We start from the raw sequence: 21,465 nt of genomic DNA on the forward strand, positions 1-21,465 counted from the left end.
GACAGGGCGTGCTGCGATTCATGGGGTCGCAAAGAGTCGGACACAACTGAGGGACTGAACTGAACTGAACTGGATTCAATTCCTGGGTTGGGAAGACCTCCTAGAGAAGGGAAAGGCTACCCACTCCAGTATTATGGCCTGGAGAATTCCATGGACTGTATAGTCCTTGGGGTGGCAAAGAGTCGGACATGACTAAGCAAGTTTCACTTTCACTTACATATACCTATCTGGTCTTTTTAATCCTATTTAATTTTCTTTACCACAATGTTTAAAAAATAAAAAAGCTTATACTTTGTTGTAAAAAAGTAATTCATGTTTATGTAAATACAAATAAGGCAATATTTAAATATGAAAAAGTTTTATGATCAGTAATCTCAGTACTTGACAACAATAACGTAAAGTTATAAAATAACACTTTATAGTTTTTCTTTACTTTTAGTTCATTCTGATTTCAGTTTTATTCTCCTCATAGTGTAGTGCGAGTCTTACATTTTCTGTGTCAAACAATATGGCTCCAGTTCATGACTTGAATAGTTTACCAGGACGTCATTATATCATCGTTTGTTTTACCATACTCTTATTGGTGGATGCTCCAATTTGCTCCTAATTTTTTTCATCCAAGACTATATTGAGATAAAGATTATACATAAATATTTTAAGTATGTTTAATTATTTCCTCACTATATAATTCCATAAATAAAATTGTTGGTCAAAGTTCATATTCAAGTTTAAAAATATTGGCCACTGGAGCATGAAAGATCTTGATTTAAATTCAACTTATAATTCTTTAAATGAGAATGAAAACTTTTATTTTCCCTAATGGTTAATAACTTTTCAAAAAAAGTTAATGTATGAATTTTCTGTTTATAATATTACTAAAAATTGTCCTACAGCTTGGAATTTTTTATTTAGTTATGGGAAAAAATCTTAGAAAAATTGAACATGGACAGAGTCTGAGATAGGTCTGAGTCTCTGTGATTTAAACTGAAGGCAGTCTGACTGATAAAACCACAACGTGGATTTGTTATGTGGTATGAACAAAGATAAAACCATGACGTGGATTTATGTGATATGAGCTTTTCTTCCCTATAGAAGCACTTCTCTGACATTGACGATGTGAGTATTCAGTACTGAAGATTTAGATCTGCAAAAATATTTTGAAATTCTTTCCATAAAAATACTCCCTGGTGGTTCTGGAAAAATATCTCAAAACAACGTGTTGGCAATTGGGAGTGAGAACCCTTTGCTGCTACATGCGTGCACGTGTGTTTGAGATCTATGGTCCTGGGTATGGCACAGAGTGTAGCAGACCTGCTGTGTGCCTTAGGATATAATGTACATTAACTGGAATACCCCTCCTGTAATTTTTCTCTTCCATCTCATTTTATTTCTTCCCTTAAAATTTGCTGTTTGTCTTTTTAAAGATTCCTCCAAAGTAGTACAGGCTATGATAATGCTTTGACAAGGTAATTATTTGAATCATGAGGCTACTAAATGGGATTAAAGACAAACAGATAAGCAAACAGAGTTTATTGAGGTATGCACTGGCACCTGGACCTCCCACTATGCAAACCACCCACAGGCATTCTTCTTTGCTCATGCAAGGTTGAGGAAAATAGGTTATGTTTTCTCCAAAGACAACCAGCACAGCAAGAACATTAGAAATAAAAGCTGCCTGGGCACCTCCCATAGTGATTTGCCTCTGATCCTTGTCATTTTGTGGCAGAGAGCTCTTTACCTTTATGTATACAGTGATAAATATGTTTGGACGCTCTTAAATAATCCTCTTAAGCCCACTGGAGAGCTATGAGTCTGATTTTTAGCCTCTCTCTCTTGCTGATAAAAGTAAAAACAACAACAACAAAAAATTAACTGGGCTTAGCTGAGAAACATTATGTACACATAAAAAATACGCACCACACGATGCTAGCTCCTGGATGAAACTCATTAACTTACTATTAGAAAGTTACTAAATTACTTCCTAGTTCTATTACTAAAACCAAAAAAAAAAAAATGTTGCTTTAAAGGATAATTAGCTTTTTTATTAAAAAAGAAACCAGCTTGAGGAGGAAAGAACATTTCAAGAAACGTAGAATTAAAACCATGAAATCATTATGCTATGAATTCTTGGTACTTGCATCACTCTTTAAATAGTGTATGAAGATCAGAACAAAAGGAGAAGGTGCGAGGTACGGTTCAAAGAAGTGCCAGGTTTCGTATTCATGATGTACTAAAATGTACTGCCTTTTGTCACTGACATAAAAAAGATAGCCAGAGGGCTGGAAAACTAAAAAGGCCTTGAGTTGTCTGTATGAACAGTCAGAGTAGTTCACTGTCTATTTGGTCTGGATTCAGAACAATGGAAAATAATGCTTCCTCTGTTGTCATTTTTTTTTTTTAAGTTGTGAGTATGCTACTGAATGTGAAATCTGAATGTGTCAGAAATTAAGTGCTGTAATAAAACAATGTCTACAACAATAGCATACATCACATATTAGAATGTGTAAAATGCATGCTTGAGAATTGTGAATTAATAATAATTCCAAATTATGGACGTCACTTACTGTTAAATAAAACTTTTGGAGATTTTTATTTCTTCCTTCTCGGTATCAGTTGTAATTTTATTTTGAGGGGAGAGTTTTATTCCTGACATCACATGTAGTTATCTCAAACACCTTCAGTATTAACAACAAAGATTTTGGAATGAAAGCTTCAAAACTTAAGCTCTTCTGTTTTTTACCCATTCACCATCCTCATGGCTGGGGTGTGAGGATTCTGAGGGACTGTCTTTCCTTCTGAAGTCCCCTTGACAGTATGCTCTGCAGTGGCTTGCTTCTTTTTGTGTGTGATTTCTTTGATTTTGTTTTCTGTTTTTTTCCTTTTTTAATTTTTTTTTTTTAATTGGAGGATGATTGCTTTATAATGTTGTGTCAGCGGCTTGCTTCTTGACCATGTCCTGCAACCTGGTGAAGATGAGGTGACGTAAGCTCATGATCACAAGGTAATGGACAGCCCATGTGGCAAGGGGCTGAACTGATACTAAGGCTAAAGTAAGATAGACAGTGAATTTGCTCCATCAAAGGCCACTGAGTGATGGGTTTGGTGAACCTGAAGGGAAGGAAAGATAATGAGTAGAACTGAAGAGAGGCTCTATCTTCTGGCTGGAGGAAGAGAATGGAAGGGAAGTATTATCTACTCAAACTGGCAGGAGTCATTGCTCTAGAATCTTCTAGTAAGCTCATTAAAATGTAGATTTCCTGAGTCTGTTACAGACCTTATAAAACAGAAACTCTTGGGATGTTGCTCTGGAATCTGTACTTTATAGATTTACTCAGGTGATTCTCAAATTAGAATGTAAGAACCACTGGCTTAGAGAAAACAAAACAAACAAAAAAGAACTGATGGACTGACTGGTGGTCTCCAAGTTCAGAGAGTGAAGCTCAAATACTCCTTCCTTTCAGAAGTACCTAGGGATTAACTGCTAGATGAAAAACAAAAATAAAAACAAAAACAAAACTGCAGAGAAAATCTCTGAACACATTCCAAGCAGCGTAAAAGGATTAAATAGTATAGTAAGGGCTAACTTTACAAGTAAGAAAGCAAGGAGCAGTAAGGGTTTTCTTCCATGAGATTTATTTAACTGGAAACCTATCTTTCCTTTCTCAACTACATATCGGTTTAGTTCAGTTCAGTCACTCAGTCGGGTCCAACTCTGAAACCCCATGAACTGCAGCATGCCAGGCTTCCCTGTTCATCACTAACTCCCGGAGCTTACTCAAACTCATGTCCGTTGAGTTGGTGATGCCATCCTACCATCTCATTCTCTATCATCCCCTTTTCTTCCTGCCTTCAATTTTTCCCAGCATCAGTGTGTTTTCCAATGAGTCAACTCTTCGCATGAGGTGGCCAAAGTACTGGAGTTTCAGCTTCAGCATCATTCCTTCCAATGAATATTCAGGACTGATTTCCTTTAAGATGGACTGGTTGGCTCTCCTTGCAGTCCAAGGGACTCTCAAGAGTCTTCTCCAACACCACAGTTCAAAAGCCTCAGTTCTTCAGTGCTCAGCTTTCTTTATGGTCCAATCATCACATACATGACTACTGGAAAAACCATAGCTTTGACTAGATGGACCTTTGTCGGTAAAGTGATGTCTCTGCTTTTTAATATGCTGTCTAGGTTGGTCATAGCTTTTCTTCCAAGGAGAAGTATTTTTTAATTTCAAGCCAGCTTAAAGTATAACCATTGGGAAATGTGACAATGATCAAATTCCATACACAACAAAAGAATTTCCAAATAAGTGACTGGTATCAGAACTTCCCTCATTTGACAGAGATTAGGGAGACAAAGCACAACTGTGGGAAGGGACAGAGAAAGAGAAGACAGAGTTTAGCACAAACCCAGCTGCCTTTCTTCAAGCAAATATCCTGCCAATAAGTAGTCTGGGGAGTGTCAGGCTCCCTTACACCCATTCACACTTGTTGCATAGCAAGCATTTGTGCCTACTGCACTAGTCTGGTCATGTGATTTAATTTATGAAGTCAAATAAGGAGGGTTTTTTTTGTTTGTTTTTTGTTTTTAATATCAAGAAGCTAATATCCAGGATCCAGCCATGCCTGAGGTCTGCCCAGGATTTTTTTTTTTAAATCACATTCCATTTCCAAACTCAATAAACTCATTTCTCAGTGTGAAAAAAAAGACGAACTATCCAGTAAGTCTATATTGCTATTTTGTTGACAGAGTATATACAGTAGGCTGTGGGAGCACAGAGGGGAGGGTTCTAAATTAGATCTGTGATGATGGAATGTTTCCTGCAATAAATGGCATGAGCTGAGTACTACTAAAAACATGTGAAGGATGAGCTGAAGGCTCTCACACCCAGTTGGAAGGTCCCTGCAGTTGCTCAGAAGTGAGGAGAGGCTGAGCTGAGCGTAGCCCTGGAGATGGAGGTGAGGTATGAATAATGTTCCAGAGGTAGAATATATTGGACCTGGGGACTGATTCGATGTGGGGGTTTTAGGTAACTAGTATCAGTGACCGTGTTGGTAGTGGACCATTTACATTTACAGGTGATACAGGAGGAATTACAAGTCTGGGTGGGATGAGGGAAAGGGAAAGTTGAATTTCAACCTGCTGAGTTTATTATAGTGACGTAGCATGGAGGATACTGAGATGTTTGCATAATTCAACAAGTATTTATTAAATTCCTTCTGTGTGCCAGTCAGTGTCCATCAGGTTAATCGATCCAGTAGAATGTCTTGGCTGAGCAATATAGGTTGAGAAATCTTCATCATATAAATGGGCATTGAAGACATGGTTGGGGGCGTCAAGGGAAAGAGTATAAGTGAGAGGAAAACCTGAGGACCACACTTGGGAACGCTGCCCCAAGGGTGAGGCTAAAGGAAGAGTCCAGGACACAGACTGAGAGACAATAGCCTCACCCAAACTGAACCCACTTGATCATGGTGTATGATCCTTTAAATGTTGCTGGGTTCTGTTTGCAAGAACTTTGTCAAGGATTTTTGCTTCTATGTTCATCAGTGATACTGGCTTTTAATTTTCTTTCTTTTTTTTTTTTTGGTGTGGGTGGTTTTGCTATCACGGTGATGGTGACCTTGTAGAATGATGACCCTACTTGCAGGGAATGAATGGAGACACAGTGTAGAGAACAGACTTGTGGACACAGAGCGGGAAGGAGAGGGCGGGGCGGATGGAGCAAGACGCACTAACGCATATACTCCATCAAGCGTAAAACATAGCGAGCTGGGGGGCTGCTGTCTAACCCTGGGAACCTAGCCTGGCACCCTGTGGTGACCTAGAGGGGTGGGAGAAAGGAGGGAGGCACAGAAAGAGGGTGTATATATACATATATGTATCAGTTCAGTTCAGTCGCTCAGTCATGCCCAACGCTTTGCGACCCCATGGACCACAGCACGCCAGGCCTCCCTGTTCATCACCAGCTCCCGGAGTCTACTCAGACCCATATCCATTGAGTCAGTGATGACATTCAATCATCTCATCCTCTGTCGTCCCCTTCTCCTCCTGCCCTCAATCTTTCCCAGCATCAGGGTCTTTTCCAATGAGTCAGCTCTTCGCATGAAGTGGCCAAAGTATTGAAGTTTCAGCTTCAGCATCAGTCCTTCCAATGAACACTCAGGATTGATCTCCTTTAGGATGGATTGGTTGGATCTCCCTGCATGTGTATATATATATACACACACACATATATACTGTTATGACTGATTCATGCTGTATGTCAGAAACCAACACATTGTAAGGCCATTATCCTACAAATTAAAAAACAAAAAAACAAAAAACTGAACCCAAGCGAAGACCTTGTTGAGTCATGGGAAACAAAGAAAACTGCTACGAGAAGAAGAAGGCAACATATATTAAGCACAAATGCCCCATTTATGTTACTTAGAACTAGTTTGCCAACATAAGGTCAGTGATGAGAGCAGATTCACTGAAGCAGGGGAGATGAAATCCACATTGAGGGAATGACCGGTATTGGAGGAGGACATAGCAAAGAAGGACAACTTACTCTGGCTCCTTGGCTGCATGTCTGAGAAGGGCTGAGAAAGATCCATTGTTTTTAAACACATACCATGCGTCATTCCTACCCTCTCCGCACCCCTGCATTTTAATCTGACATTCCTTACTTCCTTTCTCTCACTTGACTTTTGCTCACCTTCACGTTCAAATGTTAGCTATTTGATGCCCTCCTGAGGGTAGATTTGTTACAAGAGGGCACACAGCCCCCCTGGGTGCCCAGGAAGTAAGATCCACCAAACATTGGTGATTGCTATTTCTGAGGGCCCTCCATCTGCCTGGTAATGAGCACACACTTCACACACACTTTAGATTCTTAAAAACAAAAACATAAAAGTTTGCCGGGTAAGTATCATCATGTCTCTTATACAGGGAAGGGAAGAGAGGATCAAGAAGGCTAAGTCAACACCTTGGATCACACAGATAATAAGTGACAGAATTGAGGCTGGAACAGTCTTTCTTATTCCAGTATCCACTCTCCTTTTATTTTATTTTTTAACTTTACGATATTGTATTGGTTTTGCCATATATCAAAATGAATCCGCCACAGGTATACATGTGTTCCCCATCCTGAACCCTCCTCCCTCCCCATACCATCCCTCTGGGTCATCCCAGCGCACCAGCCCCAAGCATCCAGTATCGTGCATCGAATCTGGACTGGCGACTCGTTTCATATATGATATTATACATGTTTCAATGCCATTCTCCCAAATCATCCCACCCTCTCCCTCTCCCACAGAGTCCAAAGACTGTTCTATACATCAGTGCCTCTTTTGCTGTCTCGTATACAGGGTTATTGTTACCATCTTTCTAAATTCCATATATATGCATTAGTATACTGTATTGGTGTTTTCTTTCTGGCTTACTTCACTCTGTATAATAGGCTCCAGTTTCATCCACCTCATTAGAACTGACTCAAATGCATTCCACTCTCCTTTTAAAATCTCACAGGCTGGAAGGAAAAGTTGAATAACAGAGAAGTTAAGAGAGTTGAGAATGAATTTGATTGACACCCCCGTTTTTGTTCTGAATAGCAACAGCAAAGACAGTGAATGGGGCTGGCGGGCCATGTAGCTCACCTCCCAAATGCCAGCTCTGTATCATTTGACCAGATAAGTCACACCTTTAGGAAAGGACAGCTAATAGAATTTTAAAAGAGGCTGTGTTTAAAAGGTGAAGGAGTTGAATATTAGCCATTGGAAGGATATGTCAATATTTAGAACCTGAAGTTCATGAGGCTTTGTCGATGACACTAGCTCTGTTCTCTCTTATTGAAATGTCTGAGAGTGGTCCCCGTGTCTGACTATGACTTTCTCTACTGCCTTTAGGCCTATATCATAGCGACTGTTTTCATCACAGACAGGAAAGTTGCACCAGGAGTTTCATGACATTTTCTTAATAAGAACTGGTTTAGTCCCACATTATCATTCAAGTTGTTTGCCCCAGTCTGCTGAAATAACAAGAGAGGACTGAGCCAGTTCTCATGAAGCTTCTTCCTGACATGGGGAGAAGGAACAACGACACATCCTCATGACAAGGTCTGATCCAGACCCATCTGACTCTGATCTTTCTGCGCCTGCAAAAGATCCATTTGTTAACTCAGATTTTTCTCAGAAGGACACAGCAGGGAGGAAGCGACAATGATTCTGACATGAAAAAGCTTTTACTGACTGTTAGTTTTATTTCTTTTATGATCTTCAACTCTACAGGTGGCAAAATACTTTATACTAGTTGGAACTACAGGGTTTTAAGGTCATTTTGTTTGGTAATCTATAGTGTTACATAAAAAGAAGCTGGGACAGAGAAAAAGTAAACTACTTTATTTAAATAAATCTCCTTGCTCCTCTGCAGTGTTTCTGTCCCTTACATCCTCTCAGATTTACAACTAAGTGTTGGTAATTGCTAGAAATAGCCACGAATTTTGCAGAATAATTGGCCCTATTTTAAGACATACATTTTAGTGTGTACACTACATGGTGTGGCTATAAAGTATAAAATAGGTTTTTGCATCTTGCTTTTCAAAATCATTCCCATTATTTTCTGTCACATGTGGTGTACATGTGTGAATGTAGCAACATTTTATAGTTTGAAGGTTCTTTATAGTTTTTAGAAGTTACAAAATAATAGAATTAATTGCTTCGAATTTAGTCATTTTGCACTGGGCGAATATTGACTTCTTTCCCAACACCTTTAATTTCTAATGGAGCTTGAAATTAACTTTGGATTTTAATTCTATTTCATTCTGGGTTTGTACATCAGAGCCATTAATAATGTCAGGAGACTGCTGAGAGAAGTGTTTCTGAGCCAGGAGCCCCCAGAGAGTTATCAGCATTTGGGTCTCTGTCCTTTACAGAAAGGAAGAAAGTCCGAGTGGGAACGGATATCGTACTAGGATTTTATGGGGTCAAAAAAAGTAGCCTGTAAAAAGTCAGCCTCAGATCACTTGCTGAGGTTTGCATCATCCTGCCTGCATGTATGCATGTTTAATCCGATCCGAAATGGTCAGGGAAGCAAAGGACAGATCCTTTCCAAAAATGCCTGGAAGATGGTCTTTCTGATTCTATTATATATGTGTATGGTATACGCAAGTATACCATAATGACTGGCCAAGGGAATTGTTTCATTACTTATTTATTTTATAATCATGTAATTTTAAAGTTGAAAGGAATCAGGTTGTCTAACTAGTGATTTGTCAACAGACTCAAAAACAAGGGCTTCCTAGGTGACACTAGTGGTAAAGAACTCACTTGCCAGTGCAGGAGATATAAGAGACGTGGGTTGGATCCCTGGGTCGGCAAGATCTCCTGGAGGAGGGCTTGGCAACTCACTCCAGTATTCTTGCCTGGAGAGTCCCATCTACAGAGGAGCCTGGCGGGCTCTGCAGTCCATGGGATCACAAAGAGTTGGACATGACTGAAGTGACTTAGCATAGAATAGCATAGCATAGCATGGTACATGCACACGCAACTATATTAATATAAATATATCACAAACTAAAAATTTTTAAATCATTTAAGTACAATCTTTATTTGAGGTTTTAAAATGCTTTTAAATGTTATATCAGTTCAGTTCAGTCCAGTCGCTTAGTCAATGTGTGACTCTTTGTGACCCCATGGACTGCAGTACACCAGGCCTCCCGGTCCATCACCAACTCCTGGAGTTTACTCAAACTCATGTCCATTGAGTCAGTGATGCCATCCAACCATCTTATCCTCTGTCATCCCCTTCTCCTCCTGCCTTCAATCTTTCCCAGCATCAGGGTCTTCTCAAATGAGTCAGTTCTTCACACCAGATGGCCAAAGTATTGGAGTTTCAGCTTCAGCATCAGTCCTTCCAATGAACATTCAGGACTGAGCTCCTTTAGGATGGACTGGTTGGATCTCCTTGCAGTCCAAGGGACTCTCAAGAGTCTTCTCCAACACCACAGTTCAAAAGCATCAATTCTTTAGCGCTCAGCTTTCTTTATAATCCAACTCTCACATCCATATATGACTACTGGAAAAACCATATCCTTATGTAGATGGACCTTTGTTGGCAAAGTAATGTCTCTGCTTTTTAACATGCTGTATAGGTTGGTCATAACTTTTCTTCCAAGGAGTAAGCGTCTTTTTATTTCACTACTGCAGTCACCATCTGCAGTGTTGTTATATAGTCTCTATTAAATAGGGTGATTATAATAAGCTGGTCCTGAGGCTCCTTGGAGGCCTATGTGCTCATATCTACTCACAAGCATAGGTGTGTCCCCCTGTTTCGCTCAGAGGTTCCTTAGCTACTCCCACAGCCGCTGCCTTGAGGCTGATGAACATCAGTGGCGACTAATGTCAGGAACTGTGGGATATGGTTTCTCCAACCACATCTTTCAATGTAGAATCAACTCCTCAGGACCACTTCTCAAAGCAGTCTCCATGTTCTAAGTATTTTATTTATTTTTTTTTCCTTCTTTTTTTTTAAATTTTATTTTATCTTTAAACTTTACAATATTGTATTAGTTTTGCCAAATATCGAAATGAATCCGCCACAGGTATACCTGTGTTCCCCATCCTGAACCCTTCTCCCTCCTCCCTCCCTATACCCTCCCTCTGGGTCGTCCCAGTGCACCAGCCCCAAGCATCCGGTATCGTGTATCGAACCTGGACTGGCTCGTTTCATACATGATATTATACATGTTTCAATGCCATTCTAAGTATTTTAAATGCTCTGAAAATCAAAAAAGCTTTGCCAGAAGGAAGGCAGGCTAGCAAAATACAGATTTCACATAACAGACAGTGAAGGTTTGAAATCTTGACATTGCCCTGTACTTTCAACCTCAGTTTTTAACCTGTAAAATGGAATATCTTCCTTACATGCAGTTTTGAAGATCATATAACACAGCATATGCAGAGTCCAAAACTTAGCATACTTCCTTCCCGGTTCCCACTGATTTTCATTCAACACACAGTACATGTTCAAAACTAAAGATTCAGTCAACATATATGAATTACTAGGTTGCACAAAACATATGAGAATAGCTAGCCTCTGCCCACACAATTTACATTCTGGGGAAAAATTATGAACAAACATTTGGAAAAATAATTAAGAGTATAAATTAAGCAGAAAAATCACATAGATAATAATTGCTATTGAAAAACAAGGGAAAAGGAGAAATCTCTTTTATCTTGAGTGATCTGAGAAAATTTCACAAAATTGAAGGACTTCCCTGGTGGTCCAGTGGTTAAGAATCTGCCCTGCAATGCAGGGGATGTAGGTTCCATCTCTGGTCAGGGAACTAAACTCCCATACGCCGTGGAGCAACTAAGCCCACACGCCACAACGATGGAGCCCTTGAGCCATAATTAGAGAGTCCATGCACTCTAATGAAAGATCCTGCCTGATGCAACAAAGACCCAACACAGCCAAATAAATAAACAGATATTTAAAAAATTCGTAAAATGGAAAGAGATATGAACTGGGATCCACAGAGCATAAATGTAGTGGAAGTGGGAAGAAGGACATTTTGGGCTGGATTTGGGAGAAGAGTGCAAGCAAAAAAAAAAAAAGAGAGACAGGAAAGCCCGAGGTGATGCATGGCACTAGGTATAGGGCTGGACAAGAGGGTAGAGGTTGAATCGTGTCCAACAAGAATGTGCCTCCACCAAGAAGTTCAGAAAGAGATTGTATTTGGAAAGGTCTTTGTAGATGTAATCAGTTAAGGTGAATCATACTAGATGACTACAGGCCCTAAATCCAAAGACTGATGTCTTCACAAGAGAAAAGATGGAGATTAAGACACACAGACACCGAGACACGCAAGGAGGAAGGTCATTTGAAGATACAGGTGGAGACCAGACGACAGAAGCCAAGGAGCACTGCCAGTTGCTTGGCAACCGCCAGAAACCAGGAAGATGCAAGCCCAGATTCTTCGCTAGAGCTTCAGAGGGAGCAGGACCCTGTTGACCCTGGATTTCAGACTTTCAGAACTGTGAGGGGATACCTATTTCTTGTTTAAAGCCACCATGTCCGTGGGCCCTTGTTCAGGCAGCTGTAGTAGAACACTCCATCTATTGGAGCCCCTTATAAAGAGAAGGAGAAAAAGTACCCCTCCTTTAATTTGCCTTTGGACACTCTCCTGATTGTGAATAAAGTAGGGGCTTTGCCTCATGTGTAGTTCTGTATAAGAATTTAGAGGGAGTTGGTTTTGTGGATAGTGAAGCCTCCTTTCCATGCAGCTTTCTACAATCCGTAAGTTGGCATAAAGAACATTTCATGGACCTAATACCAGTAACATTTGGAAATGCAAAGAAGTTAGTCTCTTAACTGAAAAACAAAACAGAGTTTATTATAAGAAGCTCTTACAGAGAGATTTTCCATCAAGTGGGCAGAGGGGTTGGTATATTCAGAGCCTGATAAGCATAGTTGTTCAAGAGGAATGCTGTGTGTGCGTGTGTGTGTATGTATGAGTATATGTGTATGTGTATGTAGACACAATCACAGTTTAGTCGTGACTGATGACACAGACAGGGCCGGTGTGAAGTGTGCACCATTGATTTGATTTCCACTTGAGATCTACCTACTATAAGAGTTGTCACTGTGTTTATCTTTGTGTCATAGATTTGTCAGAAACTTGACTGATCTATTTTTGCATTAATAACTTTAATGTGAAAATGTCTGTGCTTTTGTTTTATATTTTTGTTTTATGTGTTTGATATATTTTAACACCTGATTTGTAATCTTATGAACAGAATGCCTTTCTGCATATAAAGGGCTTCTCAGGTGACCCTAATGGCAAAAAACCCACCTGCCAATGCAGGAGACTTAAAAGATGAGGGTTTGATCCCTTGGTTGGGAAGATTCCCTGGAGGAAGGCATGGCAACTCAATTCAGTATTCTTGCTTGGAGAATCCCATGGACAGATGAAACTGGCAGGCTACAGTCCATGGAGACACAGAGTTGGACATAACTGAGCAACTAGACAAAGACAACATCTCTAATCTCAACACGGCATGATGTTAACAAGTATTTCAAAATGTCCACTGAATTGCCCCTTCTCAAACTTTGTATATTTATTCTTAATTTTTTTTGGTCAGTGGACAACAAGCTCATTTTCCCAACCATCAGAGTTCTATTTGTTGCCCTTCTAAAAAAAGCAAAAATTTCCTCAAGATTCAAGCATGATTCTTCACTGGGCTCCTCATTAAAAAACACAGTGAAGACACAATTTTCTTAAACTAATCAATAGAAAAACTGCTGGAATCTGAATGACCCCAGCATGAAAATTACAGTTTGTAGAGATTAAAAAAATTTTTACTACCGCGTGTGAAATTGATGTTAGTCAAATGTCAACATGAACACATTCCTTGGCTAAAGAACCACATGTGGTAGAATTTAGGGCCTGATATTCATTTATTTCATCTTAAGAAAGGTGCTACATGAGAAGCATATAGTGAGATAAGTAGCAAAAAAGAAGTACCAATCTGAATGAAAACTGAAATCTTAAATCAAGATCTCCTATAAATTTTAATATAGTAAATAAATTACTTGGGTTTTAAGGAAACATGCTTTTACTATGTATGAAAGTGTTAGTCCCTCAGTTGTGTCTGACTCCTTGTGACTCCATGGATGGTATCCTGCCAGGCTTCTCTACCCATGGGATTTCCAGCCAAGAATACTGGAGTGGGTTGCCATTCCCTTCCCCATGGGATCTTCCCAACCTAGGGATTGAACCTGGGTCTCTCACCTTGCAGGCAGATTCTTTACCACCTGAGCTACCCGAGAAGCCACATAATCTCTTTCAAAATCTAATCTGTATGTATAAGGGACAAGGGGAAATGTTGTCTATTAATAAGCTTTACCATCTGAGCCACCAGGGGAACCCAAGAATACTGGAGTGAGCAGCCGATCCCAGGAATTGAACCTGGGTCTCCCACATTGCAGGAGGATTGTTTACCAGCTGAGCTACCAGGGAAGCCCTCTTCTGTGATTGCTAATAGCAATGCAAAGGCTCCTAAACAAAAGATTCTTCCATATTATTTCTGCCATATAGATCCTTTTGAATCCTTATTTTTATTTCTAAACTAAAGGTTAGCCCCAAAACCTCGTTCAGGCTGTAGAAACAAGGCTTAGTGAAAATGACCACTTTCACTGGAGCTGTGGCAATGGAACAGAGGCAAAGCCAAAGTTGCAAGACAGGGCTGACAACAAGTTTATCTGCTGATGGTGGAAAGTATGTGCGAAGTGGTGGATTCGGCATGGATGAGAAGAGGAGGATTCATCCATTCACCCATCACTGATCCTGCTTCCTCTCTCGGTCCCCTTTCACTTCAGCACCCTTTGGACAACAGGCCTGGCCTTGTGGCTAATCAGCTATGTGGCCAGCTGAGAAGAGAAGAAATTTCCTGTAACAGCTCAAGTCTCCCCACTATGTACCCTAATCACAGAGTAGAATATGCTCTTGCTCCAGTATTATGCTCCAGCTATATGCCCCAGTATTAAGAAAGTGTTGCTATGTTGCTACCTGGAGTTTCCTACCCACCTTCCTCAAAGCATCAATATGAGTACAACTTCAGTACTTCTCCCAGACCTGCTATATCACAAGAAGGCAAGACTGTCTCCATTAGTGGCCACTTCTCCCCTGTGGAAGATACTTTCTTCTCTCTCATATAGATCAACTCAGCTTGATTTAAAAAATCATGCAAAGGAAAAAATAAACCTTTTGGACAATGAATTAACCAAGCTCATTCCATTCACTTCACTCCTGGCAGTACAGGAAGAATCAATCTGGCCCCCCAAATTCGGGTTTTATTCATTCAGGAAGTCTGTATCCATGTCACCGAGACACAAGGGAGCCTTAATATGTCAGCCTTTTCTGAGTAGGAATGTGCTTTCCACTGAACATTTGAATGTTCTCTAAGTGGGGCAAACTCATCAACAGATGGCCATGTGGTGGAAAACACACACAGTGTTTTCGAGTACTCTGAATTCCATTGCAGGAACATGGATGGATATAATTTCTCTTTCCACAGCCAGACTCTTTGAAGTGTTTCTTTATCCAGTCTATTTGGGCGGCTTCACTTGGCCCAATCCAGCACAGAGAACGTTGATCACATGACTTGGCAAGCAAGGCGTGTTTAGTTGATGTCTCAACAGGCTTGGATATTGGGAAAGAGAATTATTAGGACATTTTGATGCCTGCTAATGAGTAACGACGGCAATTTTCTTGGTGTCAATATTGTCTGGCACTTGGTGCTGGCATCATGATGTCTAGGAAGGTCTTTCCAGAGTAGGCTTGGCATATTTTGCAGACTGGAGCCACTATGTCAGCTCTGGGACAAAATTACATGGTGGCCAAGGAACTGCAACCCATCAGATATTTCTCTTGCTTTACTTGATAATAAGACCACATTTTAAAAGGCAGATCTGTATACATTTAGAGTTTTTCACTTTTACTTGGTTAAGATAAAAGGTTTTCAAAAAAAAACATTTCACTAAAATTTGGAAGCAGTCATATGTGAGACTACCCAAAAAGTGAGCCAGCAAAATTTTCTTGAAAACTGCTGCACTTTCCATGGGAACCTTTTGCATTAATGGAATTAGCCATTTACAACAAATACAACAGAAGAACATTATTTGGGTGGATGGGCTTTTTCATTCCAGATTCCAACAATCTGAACCACACTGTTGCCCACACTCTTTTGCCAGGAGGGAGTAGAAAGGAGGGAGCAAAGCAGAATGCGACAATGATAAGAAACGAAATGGAGAGAGTTCTTTGTTCACCACCATTTTATAATGATAGAAACAGGAGCCAATAATGCATTCTTCAAATTTTCATCATGTGAGTGGCGAAAAAAAAAAATCACAAGATTCATTATTGAGTAGTTTTTTTTTTTTTTCCCACAGAGAGATTGGGAAACAAGACTAGGTATCTCGAATTTAAAGAGTATAAATTTGACTCTGCTCGGTCACAGCTGGAGGCACTCCTGAAGGAAGAAAGCATCTCCTTCTTTAGATTTAGTTTAACAATCACAAAATAATCTTAAAATTAACATTGTATCCCAAGAGATCTAATTACTCATCAGTTGCTGCCTAACATTATATTATATCCTAAAACAGTCGAGGCAAACTTCAATAATGCAGAAACACTTCTATCATTTTCAGTAAAAGAAATGTTGACCATCGAATTGATATCACACAATCCAATGCCCTCCAAACATTATTTGGCAGTCTTCTAAGATTTTCTTAGTTCAGAGATTATTTTCAGCCAATAGTCTGCTGGGTAGACTTTAATGTCATTTAGGGATTGACCTGGTGAGGAAACTCTACTCTTTTCTTCCAGAGAATAAATTTGTTTCATGGTAAAACTGAGCGATGAAGAACTACATCTGAAGCCATACTTTAGACCTGAGGTATTGAAAGATCACTGTCCTCTGGCTACTCATCCCACCCACTTGACTCCACATCCTGCTGCCCCGTTGGTGGGACCACTCTCTTCATAGTATGATATTTGTAACATTATCTATCACCTCTGGAGAATCACCTGTGTTGATTATAACTGATAGACATTTTACTTCCCTGATAGCTCAGTGGGTAAAGAACCTGCCTGCAATGCAGAAGATTCTGGTTCGATTCCTGGGTTGAGAAGATCTGCTGGAGAAGGGATAAGCTACCCATTCCAGTATTCTTGGGCTTCCCTTCTGTAGCTCAGCTGGTAAATTCTCCAGCAGTGAGAGAGACCTGTGTTCGATCCCTGGGTTGGGAAGATCTCATGGAGAAGGGAAAGGCTACTTACTCCAGTATTCTGGCCTGGAGAATTCCATGGACTATAGTCCATGGGATCACAAAGAGTTGGACATGACTAAGAGACTTTCACTTCACTTCAAAGATTTTACACATCATCTGTACCCTTCACAATAATACTTGTAGGAGTTACTATTATTCTCCTTTTATTAATAATGAAACAGAGCAATGATACTCTGGTAAAACAGTTTTATTAAAAAAAAAAAGTCTGGATTTCTAGGGTTTGTCAAGTTCCACAGAGTAAATTCTCCCACCGTGCCTGGTTTAACCTACCAAGTTGAAACAACCAGTTCATAAAATTCCTAAACAATAATCTTGGCTGCAATACACCACTCAAACAGGATGGTGCTAACCAGGGAGATTTAGCAACTTCCTAAGGGTCGTATGACATATAGAAATCTAAGTGAGTGTTCCCCTTGAGGTCTGGGGACTCCGCAGCTGGGTCTCCTTCCTAGCACATTTCTCCTCAGTCTGTGCACTTGGACTCTGCCTGTCCCAACTTTATTCCCAACCAAAGAAGGAATGTAGCCAGGGCTCAGGTCCTCCTTGACCCCTTTCTGACCATTTTAGTTTGCATGGTTCTCTCTAGCACATTATCATGTATACACAGTTGCCTTTATACCAGTTTGGCACATCTGTTACCTTCTACTCATATATTAATGTTTTCTGTGTATTTGTCCTGGTTCCTTTTGTAACCACTTCATCTACTTCATAAAGAAGTGGGCTCTGATCTGTATTTCTGTATCCATGCAGTGTGCCATATACAAAATAGACATAATATTACGGAATGAATTGAAATTGTCTATGAATTAAAGATATCCCTATATACCAAGTTTGTAAAGCACAGGACTTGCAAACACAGTCTTAGGAACACAGTGACTAATGTAAATATGAAAGCACAAAAAAGAAAAAGTATGATTTGTGAGATAAATTCTCCTTTCTTGTGTTTTGAGTGTATGTAAACATCTCAGAAATTTCTCTCCTTATATTTCAATTAAACAGCCCTCTATATTCTTCCCCCTAATGGAGAGATATGGAGGTGGGTGTTTTCTATCTGTTTTTCTCTTCATTCTGAACCTTGGATGAAATAGTCAATGGGGTTAAAACTACAGGGGAGTTGAAGGAATAATGTTAATTCCCTCAAGACCTAGCTCTGGCATTTTATCACCTCTGAGACGTTCAGGATCACAGCTCCTCTGTTTGTAAAGTGGTATGCTTTTCAACATGATTTGCACATCAACTTTTGGCAAAGGCTCTTTATTCAAAGAGAAAGACATATTTTTGAAACTATTGAAAGAGTCTCCGTAAAACTGAAATTAAATCCTTTCATTCTATGTTTAATCTTAGCCATCTTTCCAAAGCAAGGCATGAAAGAAGGGATTAATTTGAAATTTGGGCTGCCTTAGAAATGTAAAGGTCCTTGGGCTGTGTTTCTTCAAATGACCTGCACTATTTTAATCCGATGTAATTTATTTGGCTGTAGCTGAGAGAATGGCCTCTAAATCCCCTTTCAACATTTCTACACAGGTAGCACTCCCCTCTCTCCATCTCACTTTATCTGCAGAGGCCAGGTGAAAATGTGAGTAAAGGAGCTGCTGGAATGTTTCTTTTCCTAACAAGTGTGATTTCAGGAAGTGACATCACTTGTCATTCATCTTCTTTCCCCAAGTGCTCCAGCTCGGTGAGAAAGTGAGATTCTCAGCTAGAGAATATACACAAATAAGCACAAGCTTCCTAATACTGAAACTGTACATATTTTATTGAAAACTGCTTTCTCTACCCAGCACCATACTGGAGCCATCTCACCCTAATTCGTCCCTGTCCATTCGATAAGAAAAAAACACAGAACTAAACAAATAAATAATGTGAAAAGATGAAACAGTTGCTTAAATCCAGAAAGAATCTATGATATAATATTAATTTCCCATACAATTATCTTTATATATATTTTGCAAACATGAAAATTACCAACCTAGATATAAAATGTAATTCAAATGCGAATGCATGTCGCTCAGTTGTGTCCGACTCTTTGCAACCCCGTGGACTGTAGCCTACCAGGCTTCTCCGTCCATGGGATTTTCCAGGCAAGAATACTGAAGTGGGTTACCATTTCCTTCTCCAGGGGATCTTCCCAACCTAGGGATTGAACCCAGGCCTCCTGCATTGGAGGCAGACGCTTTAACCTCTGAGCCACCAGGGAAGCCCGTAAAATGTAAAAACGCGGTTTAATTTACCTTCAGCTCACAATTCACAGCATCACAGTGAGATGGCTAGATAGCATCACTCACTCAGCAGACATAAATCTGAGCAAACTCTGGGGGATAGTGAAGGACAGAGAAACCTGGCATTCTGCAGTCCATGGGGTTGCAAAGGGTCGGACATGACTTAGCGACTGAACAACAGCATCAACACAATTCCAATGAACCAGGGATGTGAAAATGAATGAAGAGTATAAAAACCCGTATTTTTAATGAAGTGATACACTTCATTGGAGGGGGTTGTTTGATATTCTCTTCTAGTATCTCTGCCTTCTTCCTTTCTTTTCTCCATACTCCACACCTGTCCTCTATGCAGGACAGAGTCAGCCCTCAACATACTGATGAATGAATAAAAAATGAACACATGATGCTGAGAATATAGATGGCTGGTTTCCCATAGCCCTCCAGTTTTATCCCACAGACACTTAAGTGACAAGAACAGACTGAACATCTGAAGCAGGTCTTGGTGTAGGGATGAAATGGGAGAACTTGTGGGGGGAGGTAAAACTGGGAGAGTTTGGAAACTGTTCATTTTATTACAAAGAAGCACAGTCTGGCTACTTAATGCCATGTCTAGATTAGAGCAGATTCATCCTGGGCATATAAATCAGTCAGGATAGCCATTATATTTGCTAATAAAGTCTTTTATCTTTTCAGTGAGTATTGGCTTAAATATTTAGAGGCTCTCTGATCTTTTCTTTGAGAATCAACTCTATCAGTATTCAGGCAAATAATTGGCTGGCTGTTTTTTTGTTGTTGTTGTTTGTTTGTTTGTTTGTTAGTTGAAAGATAATTGCCTTAGAGCATTGGGTTGGTTTCTGCCAAACATTGTGGCTGGCTGTTTTTTAAGACTTAGTACAATAAAAGTTACAACAAGATCTAGGATGCTTTCTCTTTTTACAAAGCACATTAAGAGGCAATTTTTCATTGAATATCCCAGAGGAAACTTAAGTTCAAAGAGGTTAAGTGATTGTCCAAAGCTAAGACAGCACAGAGGCTAAAATAAAGGAGGCCAAGAGGAAGTGAGTTAAACCCAATCCTTCTTGTTTAATTGTAGCTACTGACCTGTAACATGTACCTGAAGAGCTGACTTCACCCTCTAGGGGATAGATGAAATCCACACATTCTCTAAGAGAGTTGGAGGAAATAGAGGATTCATAAGTAGGGAAGAGTATTCTTTGCCAAATAGAGAAGCTGACAAAGAAATAAGTCTGGCTGTACAGCCCGAGGATCTGAGGATTTGATGTTAGATAATCTGATCTCAAACACTGAGGTTTCTTTCCCTCTCCATAGTTTCCCGCTAGTAAGAATGCACGCATGATACTGCATGATAAATTAAAGGATTATGTTCATCTTATTCACATTTATACTGTTTAAATAAACAAGTTTTTTTTTTGCCATTTAATAGATAATCAATATTTAAACATACCTATATGTATTACTTTGGTCACCTAATGTGAACAGCTGACTCATTGGAAAAGACCCTGATGCTGGGGAAGAAAGAAGGCAGGAGGAGAAGGGGATGATAGAGGATGAGACGGTTGGATGGCATCACCGACTCAAAGGACATGAATTTGAGCAAGCTCCAGGAGATAGTGAAGGATGAGAAAGCCTGGTGTGCTGCAGTTCATGGGGTTGCAAAGAGTTGGGCATGACTTAGCAATTGAAAAACAAAAACAATATTTGTTTTAGAAAAGCTCATAGAATCAGCCACCAGAGTCGGACATGACTGAGCAACGGAACAACAACAAATTAAACAAATTAAAAGCAGAGGGAGCAGTGATAGACACAGCAGCACAAACAATCAAAACAGCTCTTCCCTGTCCCTGAAGGGTTTCCCTGGTGGCTTAGATGGTAAAGCATCTGCCTGCAATGTGGGACACCCAGGTTTGATCCCTGGGTCGGGAAGATCACCCACTCGAGTACTCTTGCCTGGAAAATTCCATGGACAGAGGAGCCTAGCAGGCTACAGTCTGTGGGGTCGCAAAGAGTCAGACATGACTAAGCGACTTCACTTTCTTTTCTTTCTTTCATACAATCAGCCAGCACAAGAGTTGACTACAATCTGTTATCAGAGAGAGACCTTTTGCTGCTGTTACAAATTACTTCAGCGCTGTTACTACATTTTCTCACAAGTTTCTTCAACAAACGGTGTCTAAACATGGCAATATTCTCCTCAAATATTATTTGAAACATGTAGGTTTGTTGGCCCATATATTGAATCCATCCCTATGATTGCTTGTAATTTTAAGCCTCTTTTGATTTTTTGTGCTGCTGTGTCTATCACTACTCCCTCTGCTTTTAATGTGTTGTTGTTCAGTCACTTAGTCATGTCCAACTCTTTGTTACGCCGTAAACTGCAGCATGCCAGGATTCCCAGTCGTTCAC

At 40.0% G+C, this 21,465-nt stretch overlaps 1 protein-coding gene and 1 non-coding gene across 2 annotated transcripts in view; both read right to left on the bottom strand.

Annotated features, from left to right (window-relative positions):
- Nucleotides 1–21,465, bottom strand: part of CNTNAP2 (contactin associated protein-like 2) — a 909,256-nt gene that overhangs the window by 872,176 nt on the left and 15,615 nt on the right. The gene's annotated exons all lie outside the window — the stretch shown is intronic.
- TRNAW-CCA lies at nucleotides 18,948–19,019 on the bottom strand. The gene has a single exon. It is a non-coding gene; the product is annotated as a tRNA-Trp (tRNA).

The sequence above is a fragment of the Bison bison genome, unplaced genomic scaffold, assembly GCF_000754665.1.
Source record: "Bison bison bison isolate TAMUID 2011002044 unplaced genomic scaffold, Bison_UMD1.0 scf7180017864191, whole genome shotgun sequence".
NCBI classification, from domain to species: Eukaryota; Metazoa; Chordata; class Mammalia; order Artiodactyla; family Bovidae; genus Bison; species Bison bison.